Source organism: Dermochelys coriacea, chromosome 9 (genome assembly GCF_009764565.3).
Source record: "Dermochelys coriacea isolate rDerCor1 chromosome 9, rDerCor1.pri.v4, whole genome shotgun sequence".
NCBI classification, from domain to species: domain Eukaryota; kingdom Metazoa; phylum Chordata; order Testudines; family Dermochelyidae; genus Dermochelys; species Dermochelys coriacea.
The window spans coordinates 65,411,790-65,432,394 of record NC_050076.1 but is presented as its reverse complement, the minus strand read 5'-3'; the positions used below and the strand labels follow the sequence as shown (position 1 = coordinate 65,432,394).

The following is a 20,605-nucleotide window of genomic DNA, read 5'->3' as shown; positions in this document are numbered from 1 at the left end:
TTATCTTAAGTGATCACACTCCTTACAGTGTGTATGATAAACCCATTGTTTCATGTTCTCTGTGTGTGTGTATATCAATCTCCCCTCTGTTTTTTCCACCAAATGCATCCGATGAAGTGAGCTGTAGCTCACGAAAGCTTATGCTCTAATAAATTTGTTAGTCTCTAAGGTGCCACAAGTACTCCTTTTCTTTTTGCAAATACAGACTAACACGGCTGCTACTCTGAAACCTGTCATTAGCCTCATAGGGGCTAAAGCACTTTTGCTGACAATCCTTAGATGGGGGCTGGGGAGACAGTATTTTTAGAGGAGGGTCTCTAGCTCCAGAACCCAGGTTTATTGTCTTTCTGAGTGCAAGAAACACCTCCTTCATCAGACACTGGCTTGTCTATAGACTGTCACAGGTGTACGCATGAGTGATTGAGCCAGAACTCTCAGACTATCCAGAGTAAGGGATTATCTCCACATGATGTTGCATATAATCTGGGTAATGTGCCTAGATGCTACTGGGATGGGAACATTACGAACACACTCAGACAAATCACATTGTTAGCTAAGAAAAGTAAACTGGTGCCTGAATTGCATGCATGACTCCACCTCTAGTGTGAGGCAGGACTCGCTGGAGGTTGCTGCTGCAATTGCAGGCATTGCACTGCTCCTGGGGGTTGAAAAAAGTCACTGGAGCAGAACACGCCTTAAAGATTGGGGTCTTCCGTCTATGTTAACTAGCCTGTACCATGAAATCTCAAGGCAGGACATGCAACTAACTCACACTCCGGGACCTCTGTTGTTCATGGAGAATTCATTATTCAAGGACAGACCTGCTGCACTAGCTACCAGATGTGCAATTTCAGAGAGCAGGAACTTGCAATTTCAGGCAAGTCATACTGCAGGGACTTAAAGGGACAACAGAGCAAAAATGAATTCAAGTGAAGCCCCTCCCCTTTTTCCCCCCAAAACTGCCCATGCCTCTGCATTGGACTGGATGCCACATGTTTATCTCCCCCTACTTTTAACGTCTCATTCAGACCCCAGCCCTTTATTTCCTAGACCCAGTGGCAGGACGTGTTGTGCGGCAGGATACAGTTCTGAAGCGCACACTACAATAAAAGGCAGTGCCTTTCAGTGCGATGCAGGGTGAGGGCAGTCCGAGGCCAGGCAGGGCAATGCAGTGTGATTACAGTGTAACGAGGCGCAGTAGAGCACACACCAGCGTCAGAGACTGCAGCACAACTCGGGAGAGAACAGTTCTAGTGTCAGACAGTGCAGTATAAAATGAGGTGCAGTAGAGGATGCAGACCAATACATTGCACAAACGTTGCTGTGCAGCAAGAGCGAATTAGAATGCAGGGCAGCGTGAGGCAAGTTGTGCTGCAGAGACAGGTATTACCATGCGCTGGGAATGGAACACAGCACAACACGGTGCAGTACACGACACATTCAGAGTGAAAAGTTTGGTAAAGCAGAACCTTGGCTTGGTTTTTAATCCTATTTTGAGCACCACCCTACTGTGGCTGGGCTCCACTGACCCAGAGCCTTTCCTGAATAAGAGGTTTCAAGCTCAGCACTGCTTCAGATCAGGCCTGGTGGCACTGCCTAAGGGTATGGGGACAGCTCAGCCTCCAGCGCTATCCACGTTCTTGGCCTCTCTGCCAATACTGCACCAGTTGTCATAATGTTTTGAGATGCAGACCCCTTCCCATGGGAACTGGACTGAGGTCACCAACTCCTTTCACGGAGGCCACTGAACTGCCTGTCAGGAAATGTGAGCTCTCAGGTTGTAACCCCATAAAGATTTACATGGTGGTGACCTCAAAAACACCGTTTACAGAGGAGCAGGAACTGAAATACCTGTTATCTGAGAAAATGCACCCAACCAAGAGCCCTGCACAGCAATACTGCCACAACGCCTTCCCTCTCTGGGACCTCCCCTCAACTGGTATCACCCAAATAACTGCCCCGCTGGAGCAGGTATCCCTAAAAATGCCCCGGAACCACTGCAGGCAATTGGCCTCTTCAGGCGGTGCAACAGATGGACTGGTAGCCCTACTTTCAAGAGAGGGTGGGGAAGGGCAGTGGGGAACTGGGTATTGCTGGAACTGTCTAACAGTTCCCAGAGTTAGTGCAGTATTAGCATTTGTTACCAAAATACCCTGTGCACAGCCCCCAAGCCTCTGAAAAACCACCCCATCTCTCTCTGGAGTAGTTTTAGTACCAAGAAACCCACCCTGAACGTATCAGTATCCTCGGCCAGCAAAGACATGTCGGCATATGTAGCTATGAAATGGAGGCCTTTTGTTTATATGCATTCAATTATTTCAGTTTCTAAGCACTCCCCATGTGCAAAGACAGTTGCTGTTTTGTTCACAGAGTTGGTGCACCTTCTTAGAGCACACACAGCTGTCTCATGGGACTTTAACTTGGTTCTTTCTTGACGTTTTCCTTCATCTACAAGAAGAGCCATTTCAGACCACAGTGACACCTTGCTCTTTTCATGGAGAAATACCACCATGAGCACCTTTCACAGCTCACATCAGCTCCCTTGCTTACACCCTGGCAAAGCCTCACATTTCTCCCTACCTCTTTGGCTGATGGACATCATGGCCACCCCGTTGGAATATATGGACAGTGAGGAGGGCACCGCAGGACTCCTTTGATGGGTCTACCACTAGGCCTGCTCAGAAAGATCAAAGTGATGGCTAATAAAGGTTCCTTCGTCCCACTCGAGGTGCCCATCCCACATGTTAACATACTCCCAGCCTTGCTGTCAACTTTCCAGATGAAGGCTCCATGCCAGGCCAGCTGCTCCTCTAGGGGGCACTGACGGCAGCAGCAGGATTTGCAGTAGGACACCGACAATTCATTAACCAGCCCAGCCAGCACTGTGGACAAGCACTTCCATAGCGAGCTAAGGAGGTGCTCTGCCTATATCGCTGTCCCACTTCCTGCTAGCATGGTGAGCTTCTCTGAAGGCAGAGGGGAGCATGGGGGTACAAGAGAGGCTAACACAGCAGGCGGCTCCCGTATAAGCAGCAAATCTGAATGCTGACAGTCAGGCAGTAACCAGGCCCTGTTAAGGTGTCGCCCTGTAGAAGCCCAGTGGACAAGGAAGGAAAGGCCAACTTTGGCCATGGTGCCACACAAAGAGACCACTGTTTTCACTCAAATAGGGAGTGCTGGCTCTGCCAGGCTGATGCCCCTTAGCACCAGATGTGGTTCCCCAGCTGCGGGGAGTAGGTCGGACACAATATGTTCCGTGCCTTTAATAGCACAGGGCTCACCTATCAATATGAAAGCAGACTTCCCAGGCAATCAATAATGCTGTTTAAGTGATAAATCTCACTATCGACTGGCTGAGGAAGCCAGCTTTTGATTAATTTAAAAGAGCGAGCGAGAACACCAAACAGCTCAGAGTGTTTTTAACGTCATTGGGCATTAATCCACCCTGCTCGAGACATGCTGTGAAGAGCGGATGTGGACGGACAGGAGCTTCTGTTTCCAAAGCTGGTCAGAATAGCTGATGGAGTTGGCTCCAAGCAAAGTCCTGCAAGACTCCAACGCCCAGAGCGTCCCATTCCTCAGCCTACCAAGGCACCCAAAGTCCTGCCCTGCCCTGGTGCTCCATTAGGAGCCAGGATGAAGGACAGAGAGGAAGAAAATAGGGCAAGGACAGAGCAGATGGGGAAGTAGAAATGCAGCCATGCTGGTGTGTGCAACAAAGCCACCACTGATGTAAATAAGCCTTGACCCAGCAGAGCGACACCAATCTACACCAATTGAGGATCTGGCCCTGTGTGTGTGTGAAATCCCTGAAGAATTCTTATTTGCTTAGACTTGAATCTTCGCACTGCAGCTTGAATTGATGCTCAAAAGCATGCTAAGCCCCCAAATCTTTTTGGTTTCCACTGTAATTTAGGGCTGGCGAAAGCAGCTGGCTAATTGACGTGCTATGGAGACTGAATTCCCCTGTCCTCAGAACTGCTTCCCCCACACTGCCCTATCACGTGCCGTGACCCTGGCCTAGAGGAGCCACCTCTGGGATGGGGGGAGGGGGCAGCCAGTCTCCGTTAGCTCTCACATGCTCTACTGAGGCTGCCAATGAGGGTGCCAGTCGTGCTGTTTGGTCTTGTGATGGGGACACCCGTCTACTAAGAACCTGACTAATGCCAACACCACTTTGCATGCACATTGCCAACAAGCTGATAACACCTTTTCACCACCCCTGCGCTGAACTGGATTTGAATGGGTGGCCTAGAGGTGTGAAGGACCATGGTAGCTCAGCTCCTCTTCTCTGCCTCCCATCTTCCAAACTCCCCAGCATTTGTTAAATGGAACTGGGGCAGGAGCAACTGGAACAGTTAGAGGACCGTCTCCCCTACAGGTGGTAAAGAGGGAGCGGGCGACTGTGCACAGTATAGCCAGACTATAGCTCCAATGAGTAACTGGACTACAAATGCAAAGAGCCTTCCCATAACTCCCAGACCTCTGGAGAGGTAACAATACAATACCCAGTGATGAGGAGCTCCCAGACTTGAGTGCTAGTCTCAGTTCTGTCATGACTGGCTGTGTCACCTTCTAGCTATAGGTTCTTTTCTGGCCCCCAGTGCTACAGTACCAAACACCACACAATATGTAGTGTACTGATCCTCATGGGAAGGCAGGGCAGTGTTATACCCCAATTTTACAGATGGGGAAACTGAGGCACAGGAAGACCTTGGGTCTTGTTCATGGTCACACAGCCCACGGCAGAACAGAGAATTGAACCCAGATCTCCCGAGTCCCAAGCGAGGGTTCTGACTACCCCATCATCACTTTGAATCCCTCCTTAAGTCTCATCTCTTCAAGTGACCCCAACTCCTTTCTCTTCCTCAATAATCCGCACCTCAGCCTCGCCAAGTCTGCTGCTCTGTGCCCTGTCTCATTCAGCCTGTCGGTTCCTTGGGGCAAGGAACAAGTCTCATGTATTTCTGGGAGAACCATGTATATTTATGGCATTGTATGAATGCTTTATAACAGCTGCTTAGTCTTGCTGTGAGAAAACTGGCTTTAACTACAGCTAACTCCCAGGGGGTGGTTGTGAGGCAAGATTAACTAACGCTTCCACTAAAAGCCAGGAGAGTTTGCCATTGATTTCAACGGAAACAGCAGCAGGACTGGTGTTTGCAAAGCTCCATATAAGCAGTAGGAGAGATCTATTCCTCAACAGCCAGGGGTGAACAGAAAGCAAATGTGGAAAGCATTCCCTTGATCTTGATGCTCCTTTGATTTGCAACTGATTCTGGTGTTAATCTCTCAGGAACTTAGCAGCTAACCCACTGAGCATGCTCCATGCACCTATCATACCCAGAAGGTCTTCTGAGATTGATCCAGGCGTGGCCTTCCATGGGTACTGGATAAGATCAATATGAACATCAAAAGGTGGATAAGGAATTGGTTAAAGGGGAGACTGCAACGGGTCCTACTGAAAGGCGAACTGTCAGGTTGGAGGGAGGTTACCAGTGGAGTTCCTCAGGGATCGGTTTTGGGACCAATCTTATTTAATCTTTTTATTACTGACCTTGGCACAAAAAGTAGGAGTGCGCTTATAAAGTTTGCAGATGATACAAAGCTGGGAGGTATTGCCAATTCAGAGAAGGATCGGGATATTATACAGGAGGATCTGGATAACCTTGTAAACTGGAGTAATAGTAATAGGATGAAATTTAATAGTGAGAAGTGTAAGGTTATGCATTTAGGGATTAATAACAAGAATTTTAGTTATAAGTTGGGGATGCATCAATTAGAAGTAACGGAAGAGGAGAAGGACCTTGGAGTATTGGTTGATCATAGGATGACTATGAGCTGCCAATGTGATATGGCTGTGAAAAAAGCTAATGCGGTTTTGGGATGCATCAGGAGAGGCATTTCCAGTAGGGATAAGGAGGTTTTAGTACCGTTATACAAGGCACTGGTGAGACCTCACCTAGAATACTGTGTGCAGTTCTGGTCTCCCATGTTTAGAAAGGATGAATTCAAACTGGAGCAGGTACAGAGAAGGGCTACTAGGATGAGCCGAGGAATGGAAAACTTGTCTTATGAAAGGAGACTTAAGGAGCTTGGCTTGTTTAGCCTAACTAAAAGAAGGTTGAGGGGAGATATCATTGCTCTCTATAAATATATCAGAGGGATAAATACAGGAGAGGGAGAGGAATTATTTCAGCTCAGCACCAATGTGGACACAAGAACAAATGGGTATAAACTGGCCACCAGGAAGTTTAGACTTGAAATCAGACGAAGGTTTTTAACCGTCAGAGGAGTGAAGTTTTGGAATAGCCCTCCAAGGGAAGCAGTGGGGGCAAAAGATCTATCTGGTTTTAAGATTCTACTTGATAAGTTTATGGAGGAGATGGCATGATGGGATAATGGGATTTTGGTAAGTAATTGATCTTTAAATATTCAGGGTAAATAGGCCTAATCCCCTGAGATGGGATATTAGATGGATGGGATCTGAGTTACCCAGGAAAGAATTTTCTGTACTATCTAGCTGGTGAATCTTGCCCATATGCTCAGGGTTTAGCTGATTGCCATATTTGGGGTCGGGAAGGAATTTTCCTCCAGGGCGGATTGGAGAGGCCCTGGAGGTTTTTCGCCTTCCTCTGTAGCATGGGGCATGGGTGACTTGAGGGAGGCTTCTCTGCGCCTTGAAGTCTTTAAACCATGATTTAAGGACTTCAATAGCTCAGACATAGGTGAGGTTTTTCGTAGGAGTGGGTGGGTGAGATTCTGTGGCCTGCGCTGTGCAGGAGGTCGGACTAGATGATCAGAATGGTCCCTTCTGACCTTAGTATCTATGAATCTAAGATAAGGCATCACTCGTATCTGTCTTATCTTTAAATTCCATCTTGCTCTGAGATTTCTCACAGCAGTGGATTTGACCCTTTGCTTCTATGCATTATTCAAAAGGCCCGGCCTGGAACCAGCCCAGCTCACACATGAAGAAGTTTATCAGCACCACAGATTTCTGAGAGTTTGTACAAAATGTTACCAACATAGACAGAAAAGCCTCTTTCTAACCTGAGCCCAGCTTGACTTCTTCCATTGCTAATTTAGAAGGTGGCACTTTTCTTCCCCAGCCATTTACCTCTGTCAAGAATCTGCCACCTGCTGGAGTCAGAGATAATCACTAAGCCCTGTACTTCTGCTCTAAAACACAGCAGGTCGCAGCCGGGCTTAGGCCAGACTCAGGCTCTAGGCTTTCAACACTTTCCTTCTCACTCTTCCTTTTCTCCTGTTCAGGATGCACAGGAAGTCGGGCTGAATCTGAGAGCTCCTTGCTGGAAACTGGAACTGATGGAGAAGAGGCCTAATTTTCTTATCAGCTGTGAGAGCCCGTTACTTTGCCCTCACCTTAGCATTCCCCATTCCTTCATTAGTGGAAGTGCCCCTGGTATTTGTGTTTGAGTCTGTTCTGCATGTCCATGTTGCACAGCTCCCTTTCAATTCAATGTACTTTCTGAAAACTTAGACAAACAATGGTCACAGTCTGCTCTTGAAGAAAAGGCTGAGTTGGTATCAGCTCCCTGACTGGGGGTCGCTGTCTGCCTGTTACTCAGGTTCCCAATCTTGGGGGCTCTGCTGGGTCGCCAACTGCACTGGTCACAGAGCACTATCATTCACACACAATTGGGACATTTTCTTTTTGATGTGACATCCCAATGTCCCATTGGATTATTCCCAAGAGCACTACAGGGGGCTATATCTTGAGACCATGCCAAAGGTTCTGCCGGCTTAGAACATGGCAGCATCTGCACCTGATGTCCAAAAGCCCTGAGCATCCAATAATTCATATTCAGGTCGATAGGAGATACTGAGCGCTCAACACTTTTGCAAATCAGGCCACTTATTTAGCTCCTTAACACTGGACTCAGAAGCACAACTTCAGGCACCCAGTTTTGAATATTTTGGCTCTAATGTGGATAAGGCTTCAGTGAGCAGAACCCTCTTTTATCGCCATGTCTCAGCATGTTTACCTAGCCTGGTGGTGAAAACAGGTCAAAGTGATACAGCCTAATCAACACCAGGGGTCCCAACAGTAGCAACACAAAGATTGGTTTCAGAGTAGCAGCCGTGTTAGTCAGTATTCGCAAAAAGAAAAGGAGTACTTGTGGCACCTTAGAGACTAACAAATTTATTTGAGCATAAGCTTTCGTGAGCTACAGCTCACTTGGATGCATCCGATGAAGTGAGCTGTAGCTCACAAAAGCTTATGCTCAAATAAATTTGTTAGTCTCTAAGGTGCCACAAGTACTCCTTTTCTTTTAGCACAAAGATTGCAGCAATGAGGGAACAGAGGTAACTCGCTGCCAAGATTATTAAAACCATAACTACAAAGGAGAAGTAATGCAGGGCCAGCCACTGATCTCCTAATTCCTGTGATTTACACAATCTTCAGTTTTATTCATCAGATTCTTTGCCTTTTCAAAAAAGAATTATTCCTCTAACCCAAGCTTGGGAGACCAGTGAGGGAGCCCAGGGCTGAACAGAGAATGAATTTCCACTCACCCTGGAGAAGGGGACGTTGTCAAATGGGCAGTCTGAAAGCAACAGGAAACCAAACTCCTCTCCCAGCACTGGAGAATCAAACTCGAGACATGCAGCAATGACAGTGTGCAAAATCCCAAGTGATCTAAATGCAATGCAATAAGAATAGCACTTATGCAAGGATCTTGCCCCCCAGAGAAACTAAGCTGCAGTCTCTGCAGTGCAATAAACAACTTCCCAATCAAAGATCCTATTCCCTGGGCAAACAGTCCTCACTCATGCGCACCAATCCCCCTGAGAATCAAACATTGGTCTTTCCAGTGCTATAGGAGCTGCCAAGGAGCGCTACAGTTCCCTGGGAATCTACACTCAGAAGAAGGCTTTAAGCCATCCCCATAGAAACTGAGCTACCATGGTTGCAGTGCAGTAGGTTTCACAAGATGGTCCCTTGATTATAAATTGCTCCCCCCCAGTGCACAATGCTGGCACAGCAGAAGCCAAGGGCCACTGACCAGAGCATTAACTGCACCAGCGCTTTACCCTTGCAGTATAGATGCTCCCAAACCCACACATTTCAGTTCAAAAGTGGGGAACACTTGCAAAGACAAGCACTGGCCCCTAATGAGCAAGTCTGCAGAGCCTACCCTTGGTGCACCAGAGGAGCAGCAGCTGCAGAAGTTAAGTGACACCTGTTTTCCTAGAGAGGGATGAAATTCGGTGACCATCTGTGTGCATGCACAAGGGGTTTCGGCATGCAGGCACAGGAATGCACACACATTTTTGAACGGGGGTGTGCACATCCCAGCATGAGATGCAATTCGGAGCTGTTGGCACGCATGCATAGGGATGTGCATACATTTATGGTGTGTGAATTTGATACATTTCCAAGTTGCTATGGTGGGGCCCTAGCCTATGTGCTTGCACACCCCACTAGGAGCACACTTCAATTTCCGGGACAGTGGTTTTGGGGGAGTCACCACTGTGTGTACGAGTGCACATCCACTTCAGGGTGTGGCTTTGGAACACCTAGGACTCCTCATTGCACCCTCTCTGTTCCAGCCAAGAGGCTAATACGCAATGCACTCCAGGCACAAAGCGACACACATGGTGCATAGCCCGCACATCCCCCCCCCCCCCCCCGACAGGGCACGCGGACATACGTGTGTATTCTGGGGCCAGGACTGCATAGGACTGGGCTGGGCTTTGAGCGTATGTACAGAGCTGTGTATATGCACAGAGGACTTTGTGCACTTGTAGGGGATAGGAGTGTGCAAGTTGGACAGAGGCTGTGGGGGGTTGTGTGGCGAGGGCTGTGTGTGCATACAGAGGGGTGCCTGTGTGTGGATTGAGGGTATAGGGATATACTCTTTCTGGGCGTGTTCCTGGAAGGGGGTTGTGTAGTCTTCCCCCCATGGCTGTTTGGTTATCACAAAGCAGGCAAGTCTGCACACCATGGCCATTACTCCTCACAGGTCTCCGAGCAAATACCTCTCCCGCTGCGCGCCCACCCAACAGCCCTGCAATGAAAGCCGGGCAAACAAACGCTTTGAACACAGCCGGCAAAGCCAGCAGCCCTGGGGCTGGCTCCCGCTGCAGAACTAGCCTCGGACTCCAGGCGAGGGGCTGGGGGGAGCACAGCGGCCGGTCGCCCCCAATCCCTCCCCGCCGCAGAGCTGCCCCCGGGAGCCGCGCGCCTCACCTTTGCGGGCGCCTGCCCCTCCCGTCCTTCCGCTCGGTGTTTTCTACTCCTCCCGCCTTCCCCGCCAGCAGCGCGGCCGGCCAGGGCTCAGCGCCGGGCAGCAGCAGGGCTGGGGCGGGAGCGGGCTGCCCCGGGAAGTTTCCGTCGGAGGCGCAGGCGGCTGGGAACGACGCACGCAGGCTCCGGCCGTCTCCGTCTCCATCTCCGCGCTCCGCTCCGCTCAGCCCCCGGGCTGCGGCGCGCCCATGCTGCGGCCCGGGCAGCGCGGAGGGAGGGGCGCGGGGCGCCGCCGCTCTCGGGGCAGAGACAACGCGGCGAAAGCCGCCCCGCCAGGGGGTCAGACACGCACCGCGGCGGCTGCCCCCTCAGCCCCGAGCCACAGCGACTCCCCAGCGAGCACCCCGCCGGCCCCCGACTCGCGCCCCGGGGCTGGAGCCCGGCCCATAGCGCCTGGCCGGGCCGCCCGGCGGGAATGACAGCGGCAGCGGCGGGGGCGGGGCTGCGCCTCTCCTGAGACCCGCGGCTCAAGCCGTGACCTTGGCTGGAGGCGCTGCGCCTGGGGAGCCCTCCTGCGCCGTGCGCCGTGCGCCCTCCCCCGAGCGCCGCGGAGGCGGCCCCCGGGGGGAGCCGAGGGCAGCTGGGGGCCGCACAGCCGCCGGTGCCCGGGGGTCGACGCAGATGGGGGGGCGCAGAGCTGCAGGGCCAAGCAAAGCTCCAGCCTCCAGCAGCCGCCGGCCAGCTGCGCAGCCCAAATCGGGGGCCACCTTTTCCCCCACCACACCCCCGCCCTGCGGAGAAAGAGCGGGGGGAGCTCTCCCAACCGCACGGGGCTCAGCCCAGGAGCTGCTGGACAGAAGGCAGGTGCCCCTCCGGAGAGGACCCACCTCATGGGGGACTGCATAGTTGAGGTTGGTGCTGCTTGGAGCAGGGGATTGGACTAGATGATCTCCTGAAGTCTCTTCCAATCCTAATCTTCTATGGTGCTGTGCACACTCAGCTGCACCACATGTGTCCAACAGGCCCTCTCTGATTGCTGGGGTGTCCTGCCCCAGGGCCACTCACAGCCCCGGGTTTCCTGCACTCCTGGGCTTGGGTCTCTGCGGCCCCCACCATGGGGCTTTGCACTAGGACATTTCACCACCTGTCACGCTCCCTCTGGTCCTGGTTCCAAGACTCAGGAGCGGGGTGCTCACTGAAGGATGGCAGGTGCTCTTTGAAGGCCATGGCAGGAAAACCCTGTCAGTGCAGCTCCACTCCACACCGAAGGAGCAAATTCTTATTCTGTTCATCACAAGTAATCCCCATGGATGAACTAATGCAGGTCCCTTTCAGCCAGATCCCAAGACCAGGGCTGTCCCTAGCCATTTTGGTGCCATACGTAGCCCCCTCCCCATGGGGGGGGTGGTCCCAGGCTTCCACGTGTGCGGGGGGAAGGAACAGGCTTGGGGGCAGGGGGGAAACCGCCCTGCAGGGAGAATAATAAAACAGCTAATTAATGAGAGAGCCTAATACAACCTTGAGCAGAAAAAAACGGAGACCAGAGATGTCCACCTAGCAATCTGCCTCTCACATCCCCCAGCACTGGGACTGGGAAAGGCAATGCCGGCACAGTGCTCCATGCCACCTCCTGTAGCAATGTGGCCATGAAATACATGGAGAGCGGAGATAAGAACCATGATGCTAACCAGGCGGTTGCTGTATGTACAGAGAACAGCAATGCCAGGTTAGGAATTTCTGTGTTATGGTCCCTGGAAATGATGTCATGAAACACATGGGCATGGGGAAGCCACTCTGACGTGGCAGTCTCTGTACAAGACCTGACGCACATGCACAAGATGTGCTATGCCAACATGACATGCAGTGTTCCCTGGCTATGCTGCCATGGAGCAAGCATATGTGTGGGTTGGGCCAGGGGGAGGGCAGAGCACCAGTGCAGCACAGGCACTGACTAACCCTTTCTGTTCTCCCGAGGTGAGAAAAGAACTGTTGACCATTGGCCCATCTGCCTAACTGCAAGCAGTAAAATGGTCACCCTCCAGGCTTCTTGGGGAGCTGGCACCGAAAAAAGCAAACAAGCCAAACCTGGAGGGTGAGAGGAACAGGGGGGAACCTGGAAGCAGTCCCCACAGAGCACCCTCAGGGAGCAGAGGGGGCGAGAGACCGTGTGCAGAATGTGAGGTAACGTGCTCTGCTAATGTTATTTTATGTGTGCAGCTGTGGGACGAGAAGCCCGTGCTGGACATGAGATGTGGTGTCACATCCGAGGACTCTGCAAAGGCCCTTTCAGTTACCGGGAGGAACTGTGGGGTGTTCGTTCAGTCAGGTGAGGATGGCTGAAAAAGGAAGTCTTGGGGCTGGCGGGAAGGAGTTAGAAGGTCTCAGGTAGGGCTGTCCTTACCCATACACAAAGTACACAGCTGTGTCGGGCACCAGGAAATTTGGGGCACCTGCTCCACGCCTGCTTCGCCTCTTCCCCATAGCCCTGCCCCTGCTCCGCCCTATGTCTTCCCACCCCTGCTCTGCCCCAGCCCCACCCCCACCCCCACTCCACCCCCCTTCCCTTGAGGATGGCAGCAGGGCCCTGCACTCACTGGATGGCGATAAGTGGAGGAACCTGGCCCCAGCTCACTCTGCTCCTCCGGCTCCCAGCCACGCCACCGGTGAGTGCTGGGGGGCGGTTCCTCCCCTGCCCCCAAACCTGGGAGCCAGGGGAGCAGAGCGGAGTGGGCTGGGGCCGGGGCCAAGGCACTCCACTTCCCGCCGCCCCGTGAGTGCGGGGTCAAGCCCGCCCTCCACTTATCGCTGCCCAGTGAGCGCAGATGCAGCAGCCAGAGCACTTGTCTGCAAGACAGGGTTGGGACTGGCAGAAGAACAGGCTCTCTGAGATCACCCATCAGGTCAGAAACACCATGTGACATTGTGAGTCCTACAGGTGCTGGCCATGCCAGCCCCTGACAATCCAATCCTTCCTTCAGCTTGCTTCCCAGTTACCCACGTGCCCAAGGAGTCCAAATAATTGGGATCCTACCAGCTCATGATGCTGGTCCCATCTCCTCCAGCCCTTCCCCCCATCGTCCCCGTTGCTTGGCCAGTCCTAGCTTCCATTCCCAGCAGGAGCCAAGAAGTGAAGAGATGCAGGGACTTTTTTTTAAATACACCAAATTCTTTCAGCCTTTCGGGAGAATTCAGCCTGAGCCAGCTCTTTAATTTTAGCCAGTCAGTTTAGCTCCCCCCACCCCCGGGACGCACCCAAACTGAAGAGTGTTTGCTAACAAAATCCACACCAGACCCTTGGTTTGTTGGTGAGCAGTGTCACCAGATATCACTGTGAGGCCTCCGCCAGCCCTGCTGGGCCCTCACACGGCTCTGCTAAGACACCTCTGTCCTACCTGCCTTAGCACACTCATTGGGCTATCAGTGTACAAAATTAAAGTCCACAAAGCCCAGAAGAAAACGGTGGGTTTAGTATTCCTTCTTTCTATTCCAGCAGTACCTGTGACAGGATCCCACTATCTAAACCTTCCTTCCCCAGGTTGCTCACCCTTTAGAATGCAGACAGGACATAATCGGGGACAACAGAGGGAAAGGACAGGGAGAGTGGGGAAACAATGAGTTTTGTTACTCTTATTTTGCCCAGGAAGAAGAGTGCAGCTGGGGGTGTGTCTGTGTAGAATTTTTTTCTCTTTTAAAAGAGCATAGTCAATTCTGATCTGCAGCATCCTCCTCCTGCTCCATTCCTGCCCCCGCTGAGACTTCATGATCTCAACTTGCAGATCCTCTAGTATTCCAGTCCTACCCTCCACTCCCCCCTCTCCTGACCCACAGCTGTTCCTATCTTGGGCCCGCATAGCCCTGCTACTGCATCGCAGTCCTGGCCCGGCAGCCAGAGTCCAATCATGTACCTTTCCTAATCAGGCAGAAAATGAGGCAGCATTCTGTAGTGATTCTGCACAGAAGCAAATGTTGAGGACTAAGATGGAGGACGAGCAAAGTCCTTCACTGCTGCTATAGGCAGGCTGTCCACGCCAAGCTCCCGAGGTGACAGGCTTATGCAGTAGCCCCAAGCGTGCACTTTTTTTAAGTTTTGCTACAGGAATGTCCTGGACAGGCATGACTAAGCCCTTTTGAATTTGATTGTCTGCAGACACCGCAGATAGACTCGCCATTCAGAAAAAGAGAGATCCAGAGAGGCTTTGGAGAGACTGGTATAAAACACTCTGAAAAAGGAGAAAGAGGAAGACAGATGGCTGGGGACCGGTAATGGGCCAAGCAGGGGGTTGGGCTTTGCCAGGCTAAACCCCAAATATCAGGAATGGGCAGGTTCTGTATTCTGGGCAGTATTTTGTGTTCTCGTAGCTCATCTGTGATTTCCGCCTCAAAATGTAACATGCCAAAGCCACTACCCGTGCACTTTCCCACCTACATCACCGGCTGGAATGGTACCCAAGACAGAAGTGGACAGAAGCCCTTACTAGTTGATGTGTAACGAGCGTGGTGGTTCTCGGGTCAGGTCCTCTTGGTCTGGGAATCAGAGAACTGTTCCTAATTGCGATCCCAGCAGAGGGGCCAAAGACGGTGTGGACCTGATCACCCCTAGAAGTGGTCCCTAAAGCGCCACTCCACAAAGCAGTGTAGCGGAAGCTCTGTGGCCCACGCTGTGCCTGCTCTGCGGAGAGGGAGGCCTTTGGACCACTTTTCACATGCACTAAACTCACTGAATAGAGAGAAATTTCCATTAAAAAGCAGCTCAGTAGCTCACTGCACTTCGCTCAGCTGACAGCGGCAAGTGGGATCTAAGCCAGCACGTGGAGGAGCCTCACCTTTGCCATGCTGGCTTTTCAGGGGAGACGAACTCCGTTCTGCAGGGCCGCATGGGCTCCAGCCCCCTTCCAGCGGCATGCGGGGCAAGGCTATAATAGTCATTCCATTAAGCAAAGAAAAATACAATCAGCCCACACTACCCAGTGGGATGGGAGAACTAAACAGTTCTGTCAAGGACTGGGAAAGCAGCGGATGTTACTGCTGGCCTGGCTGGCTGAGAAAGGAGAAAGCAAGCACAAAAGGCAGAATGGAAACGGAAGGGGGACAGTGTTATCTTCCAAGGGATCTGTCCTCCCCCTCCCCCCGCAGTTATGCTAAGAGGGCTTTTTGAGCTGCCCTGCGGCATGGGCTCTTAGAGGGGAGCAGGCAGCAGAGCAGGCATTTGTAGTCACCGAACTGCCTGGCTTGCGAGTCCTGGGAGTTTCCAAGTCTGCCTCTGCATCGGCTCCTTGCACTCCCCCAGGGATCACAGACAGGAACCAAGGGCAGAAGCAGGACAAGCTCCATGCAACGTTTTCGATCCATAAAACAAGCGACAACGGTGGGGGTTTTGAGCACGTGCTGGGTAGCGTGTCAGCAGGGGAAGTGGGTGAAAATTTTCAGCTGAAACTTTTTTCAGTGAAAAATGCAGGTTTGACAAAACAGAAAAATGAACCAAATTCATGTCGGTTTCACGGAATTGTGTTAGTCGAAAATCAGCCCCCTCCCCCCCAAAAAACTGAAAAAAAAATCTAAATGTTTTGAATCAACATTTTGAAATGTCCTTTAATTTTCTTAAAACAAAATAAAAAAAAAGTTTACGAACGGTCGAAATTACAAAACACTTTGATTCTCTTTAACCAGTACTTTTCCACTGACCCAAAATGAATTTTTACTTTTTGATTCTCTAAAAATTACCCAAAACAATTGTTTTCTGGTCAACCTAAAACAATTTTTTTCAATGTTTCAGACTTCCAGCATACAGAAAAACCCAGATCTATACGCCCAGCTTTAGTCCATGTCCTTTCCATGACTTCCAAATCTGGTCCAGGACTTAGGGCACTGTTTCCCAAATTGCGGGAAGGGTATAGTTGTGGGAAAGATGTAGGCGGGTCACACATGCCCAGAGGCATTTCCCCCTGCATCCACCATGGTGCCGCTTCCCCTGGGCAGCAGGCAGTGGTGTGGGGTGGAGGATCTTGGCGGCAGCAGTGCAGGGGAAGCAGCTGAAGTCAGCGAGCACACAGTCAGCAGTCTGACCCTGGCAGCAGAGAGGGGTCTGCTGAGCCTGCAGGAGGTGGCCAGGCTGGGAGAGCCAAGCATGGAGCTTGGGCTGAGGAGGGGAAGGGAGACGAGGTGTAGGGGGCTGGGAAGGGGAGGGGGGAGTAGGAGGTTGGAAGGGGTGGGGATGGGGCAGGGGTAGTCTGCCTTAGTAAAAAGTTTGGGTACCACTGCCTTAGGGAGCCTTGGTATGGGTATAGCTCCATTGACTTGATTGGTGATAGTGGGCAGCACAGGTAAGTTGTGCCTAATCAGTGTGGGAGCTAATGGAGCCAGGGAAAATATAGGGTTGGACTGTGTTCAGCAGATAAAGATAAAGAGTCAGATAAAGAATCTCTTTCCCATTCATTATAAGAGCATTCTCCTCACCACCCCTGGGGCACATCAGGGAGCAGTACTGCAATGTTCAAAGGCACATTCCCACTTCCTTTCTCCCCCCTGCCCCGCCACCCCCTAAAAAATGAGGCATTGTAATGGCTGATATTGTCATTGAGACTTTCATCTCAAAGGGCTCTGCAGCACTTCACAAATCACACAGATACAAATCACTCCACCCATCACTGCAATGCCCACTACTCCTGGAGTGGAAACCAGCCTCTGTTGAACAGCATATGGCAAAGCTACACCCTAGACCAGTGGTTCTCAAAGCCGGTCTGCTGCTTGTTCAGGGAAAGCCCCTGGCGGGTCGGACCGGTTTGTTTACCTACTGCGTCTGCAGGTTCAGCCGATTGTGGCTCCCACTGGCCGTGGTTCGCCGCTCCAGGCCAATGGGGGCTACAGGAAGTGGTGTGGGCCAAGAGACGTGCTGGCTGCCCTTCCTGCAGCCCTCATTGGCCTGGACAGCGAACCGCGGCCAGTAGGAGCCGCGATCAGCCGAACCTGTGGATGCGGCAGGTAAACAAACCGGTCCGACCCACCAGGCGCTTTCCCTGAACAAGCAGCAAACCGGCTTTGAGAACCACTGCCCTAGACAACAGCAAAGGCCAGGAATAAAGAGGAATACTGTACTCCTGACTGACAAGGGCTTCCTGCACTTAGCATCTATTTATGCAGGCCTTTTTCAGAAGCCAATTGCAGTGCTGTAATGGACCCGGTGTCTACACTGGCACCGCAGCACTCTACCCCGGTGCAGAAAATTGAATGTCTCTTGTTGGGGTGGTTTTTTACAGCACTGCAACTGCGGAGTTTCTGCACACTGAATGGCTTGGCAGTGTGTACACCTCGGGAGTTACAACACAGAAAGCTGCTTTACTGCACAGAAACTTGCCAGTGTAGTCAGGGCCTTAGTCCAGCTTGCTTGGGTGGCAAGATAGTCCCCTTGGGTATTCCAGTTTGTCTGTGACTCCATGGTAAAGCTGTTATAGTGCTTTAGGAGTTCACACTTTTTCCTGGGTTGGTGAAATCTAATTAGAACATGTCTCTGTCTCTGTCTTGGGGTCTCTCTGCCTTGCATTGTAACAGTCTGCCCTGATGTTGGCACTCACAGTTGTGAGCCACTCCAGACAGTGTGACTGTGAGGATTTGAAATAGGTTGGATGAGGGGGTTTAGTTGGGGTTGGGAGGTTCAGCCACGGTAGGTGTTTTGTGGGGGTGGGGAGAGCAGGTTTCCATGATGTAAATGTGACATTGTACATGTTTAATGTACATACAACTGACCCATTTTTAAAATTCTTTCTGATTTCAGATACTGTAAAGATTTCAAAGATTTTCCCTATTCTGAACACGGGGACTTTTTCTAGAACCTGTGACCCCTCTAAAGTCAGAAGGAACTTTAAAATTGCACCCCCTGTCTAGGTGCTTAGAGATTTGTTCCTAGCAAGCCCAGTGCAATTCAAAGAATATGGAAACAAGTATTAGCTGGGTATTTTTGATAAAATAATCAGCAGTGAAATAGTTAACCAAAATCAACATTAGGGTTCAGACTCAACGCCCAGTTATTATGAATGGAGACAGTAGTTGGCAACTTTCAGAGCTGTTTAAGATCTGTCAGCCTGTCCCAAGAAAGCTGCACTATGATGAGTGACTGGAGATTTTTTTCACAACTGGAAGAGCTAGAAACACCATTTAAAATCAATTAAATCTTAATTTCTGCAGAAAACAACAAGGCTTCCAGAGAAGGGACCCTGGGTCCCTGAATGCCATGGCTAAGGTGTTTCATAGTCACATCTGCACCAGATGGCAGCTTTGGCATTGTCTAGACTAAGGTAAAAGGTTCTTTCCCCCAAGCGAATTAAACTAGCTGGATTGAGCTTTAACTCTGTCCTGTACATTTAACACCGTCAGCTTGATTTTAGCATCTGAAGTTAAAACCTAAGCTCCCTGCTAGACTTTAACCTGCCCAGCCAAGCATGGGCTACAGATTGCTTTCTCTGGACTAGAGTTTCAGGCGTTAGATCAAGTTAGATAGATATTTAAACCATGGGCTAGACAAAGCTACAGACATGGTGTGTATCTTTCCATTCACTGGCCAGGTGAGACAGAACCATATAGCCCTCTCTTGTTCTCACCTGACCAACGCCAGCAGTGAAAGAGTTGCTAAGCCGCAGGTATTGCTCTATGCACTAAGAGACATGGCCACATGTTCGCAATCACACAGCCATTCTCCACCTCCCTCTTCCCAGCCCCAGTGGGATCCCCAGCTCCCAGATTCATTTCAGCTGCCTCATGCTTGATTTTAAATGGGATGACTGCTCTGACCATTGAGACGACCCCTGTAGGCAGAGACTCCCCAACTGTACCTGTACCTCATCCCCCTCCCCTCATCCTGTTACCTTGCCCCCCACCCTCATCTGTCTGTTTAACCACCTCTCACAATCCCAGACTCAGCTCTCCTGTGCAGGTTTTTGCTTTGCTTGTTTGTACAGCACCGAGCACAATGGGGCCCTGATCCCTGACTAGGCATCTAGGCACTACTGTAGTTTGACAATAACAACCAGCACCTAACCTGGCCCCACTCTTCTGGAGGGTCTGATCGCTCGCAGATTTTCAGGCAAGAAGGAACCATTCTGATCTTCTGGACTGACCTACTGCCTAGCACTGGCCATAAAATGTTATCCAGGAATTCCCCCACCAAGACTGTAACTCCCTTCTCTCAGAGAGAGGATGAGGTGACTTGAGGTGACATGGGGGGTTCAAGGACCCTGCCCAGCCCACACAGCAAGACAGGTGGTGACATGCCGTGTGACAGTTATACAATGCATAGATCTGTGTGGGCTGCGGGGACCAGTTGCTGTGGGTTTTCTGTCCCACCTTAGAGAGAGCTTAATCTATCTCTGAATAGATTCCTTGATATACTTTGCAGCTTAGGGCCACTCCTCTCAGCACAGCAGACTGCATCAGCAGGGAGCACAAACCTACAGCCTTCCCAAGGCTGCTATGGGCAATGTAGGGAGGGCACAGCTGGGGAGTTACCAGCTGGCTAGTCAGGAGGAACTGGCTCTCAGAAAGGCACTGGAGGGCTTGTAATGGTGTCTCATGGAAGCATGTACCCCAGACTTACCTGGATCACATGCACAAGATGCTCATCATAGCCCTGCTTCAAGGACAGAAGTGTTTCTGTCATACACAGTGACCCCAGGGCTCCCGGACAGAATCCAGCTCAACATTTTCCTATTTATTTTCAAGACCCACATGAACTTGCCTCCCCAACCTCCTCACCCTCACCCCCCTGATCCTCCCAGCCTCACCTTGCCCCTGCCCCCGCCTCCCCCAGTTAGCAACAGTCAGTTAGGAACCGGTTCAAACTGAACCAATATAAGCCATTCAAACAGAACATCCAAACAGCAGATTACATCAGTTTAACCAACCCGGTGCAAGTTTGTGTAGACCAGTCCTAATTTGTCATAGAGCCCTGAGCATTTTGGCAGGGGAGGGGTTGGGGGTGGGATGATTTATATGTAAAAGTGACTGTTCTATTACCTGGAATGATCTTTTGCTCCACTGAACAGATCTCTGTTAGCTCGCTGGACCATGGACTGTTTGTGTACTGGGTTTGTAGCACACAGAGGCAGCATACTGCAATACAAATCATACAAGGCCTTATCTACACACAAAAGTTGTACTGCCTTCGATGCAGTGGTACAGTTAGAGTAGCACAACCCCTCTAGCGAGGATGCAATTATATCGGTGTAAAAGTGCTCAAGCCATGTCTAGATGATAAACTTTTGCCAGCATCGCTGTGCAGTCAGGGGTGTGATGAGGAATGGCCAGTGTGACCGCCACAGCTGTGCCAGCAAAAGCCCCTAGTGGAGATACAGCTTATCCTGGCAAAGCTGTGCTCTTATCAATATAGTTTAGGCAGCCCAA

The 20,605-nt window shown here is 51.1% G+C and overlaps 1 protein-coding gene and 1 long non-coding RNA gene across 2 annotated transcripts in view; one reads left to right on the top strand and one right to left on the bottom strand.

The window, feature by feature from the left end:
• The window catches only part of FRMPD3 (FERM and PDZ domain containing 3), a 156,947-nt gene extending 146,451 nt beyond the window's left edge, over nucleotides 1-10,496 (bottom strand). The window contains exon 1 of the mRNA XM_038417479.2: nucleotides 10,220-10,496. The gene's annotated coding sequence lies outside the window, so the exon portion shown is untranslated. The remainder of the gene's footprint in view (nucleotides 1-10,219) is intronic.
• On the top strand, nucleotides 10,376-16,238 carry LOC119861833. The gene is made up of 3 exons (XR_005295041.2): nucleotides 10,376-11,127; nucleotides 12,434-12,542; nucleotides 14,364-16,238. It is a non-coding gene; the product is annotated as an uncharacterized LOC119861833 (long non-coding RNA).
• The last annotated feature ends 4,367 nt before the right edge of the window (nucleotides 16,239-20,605 follow it).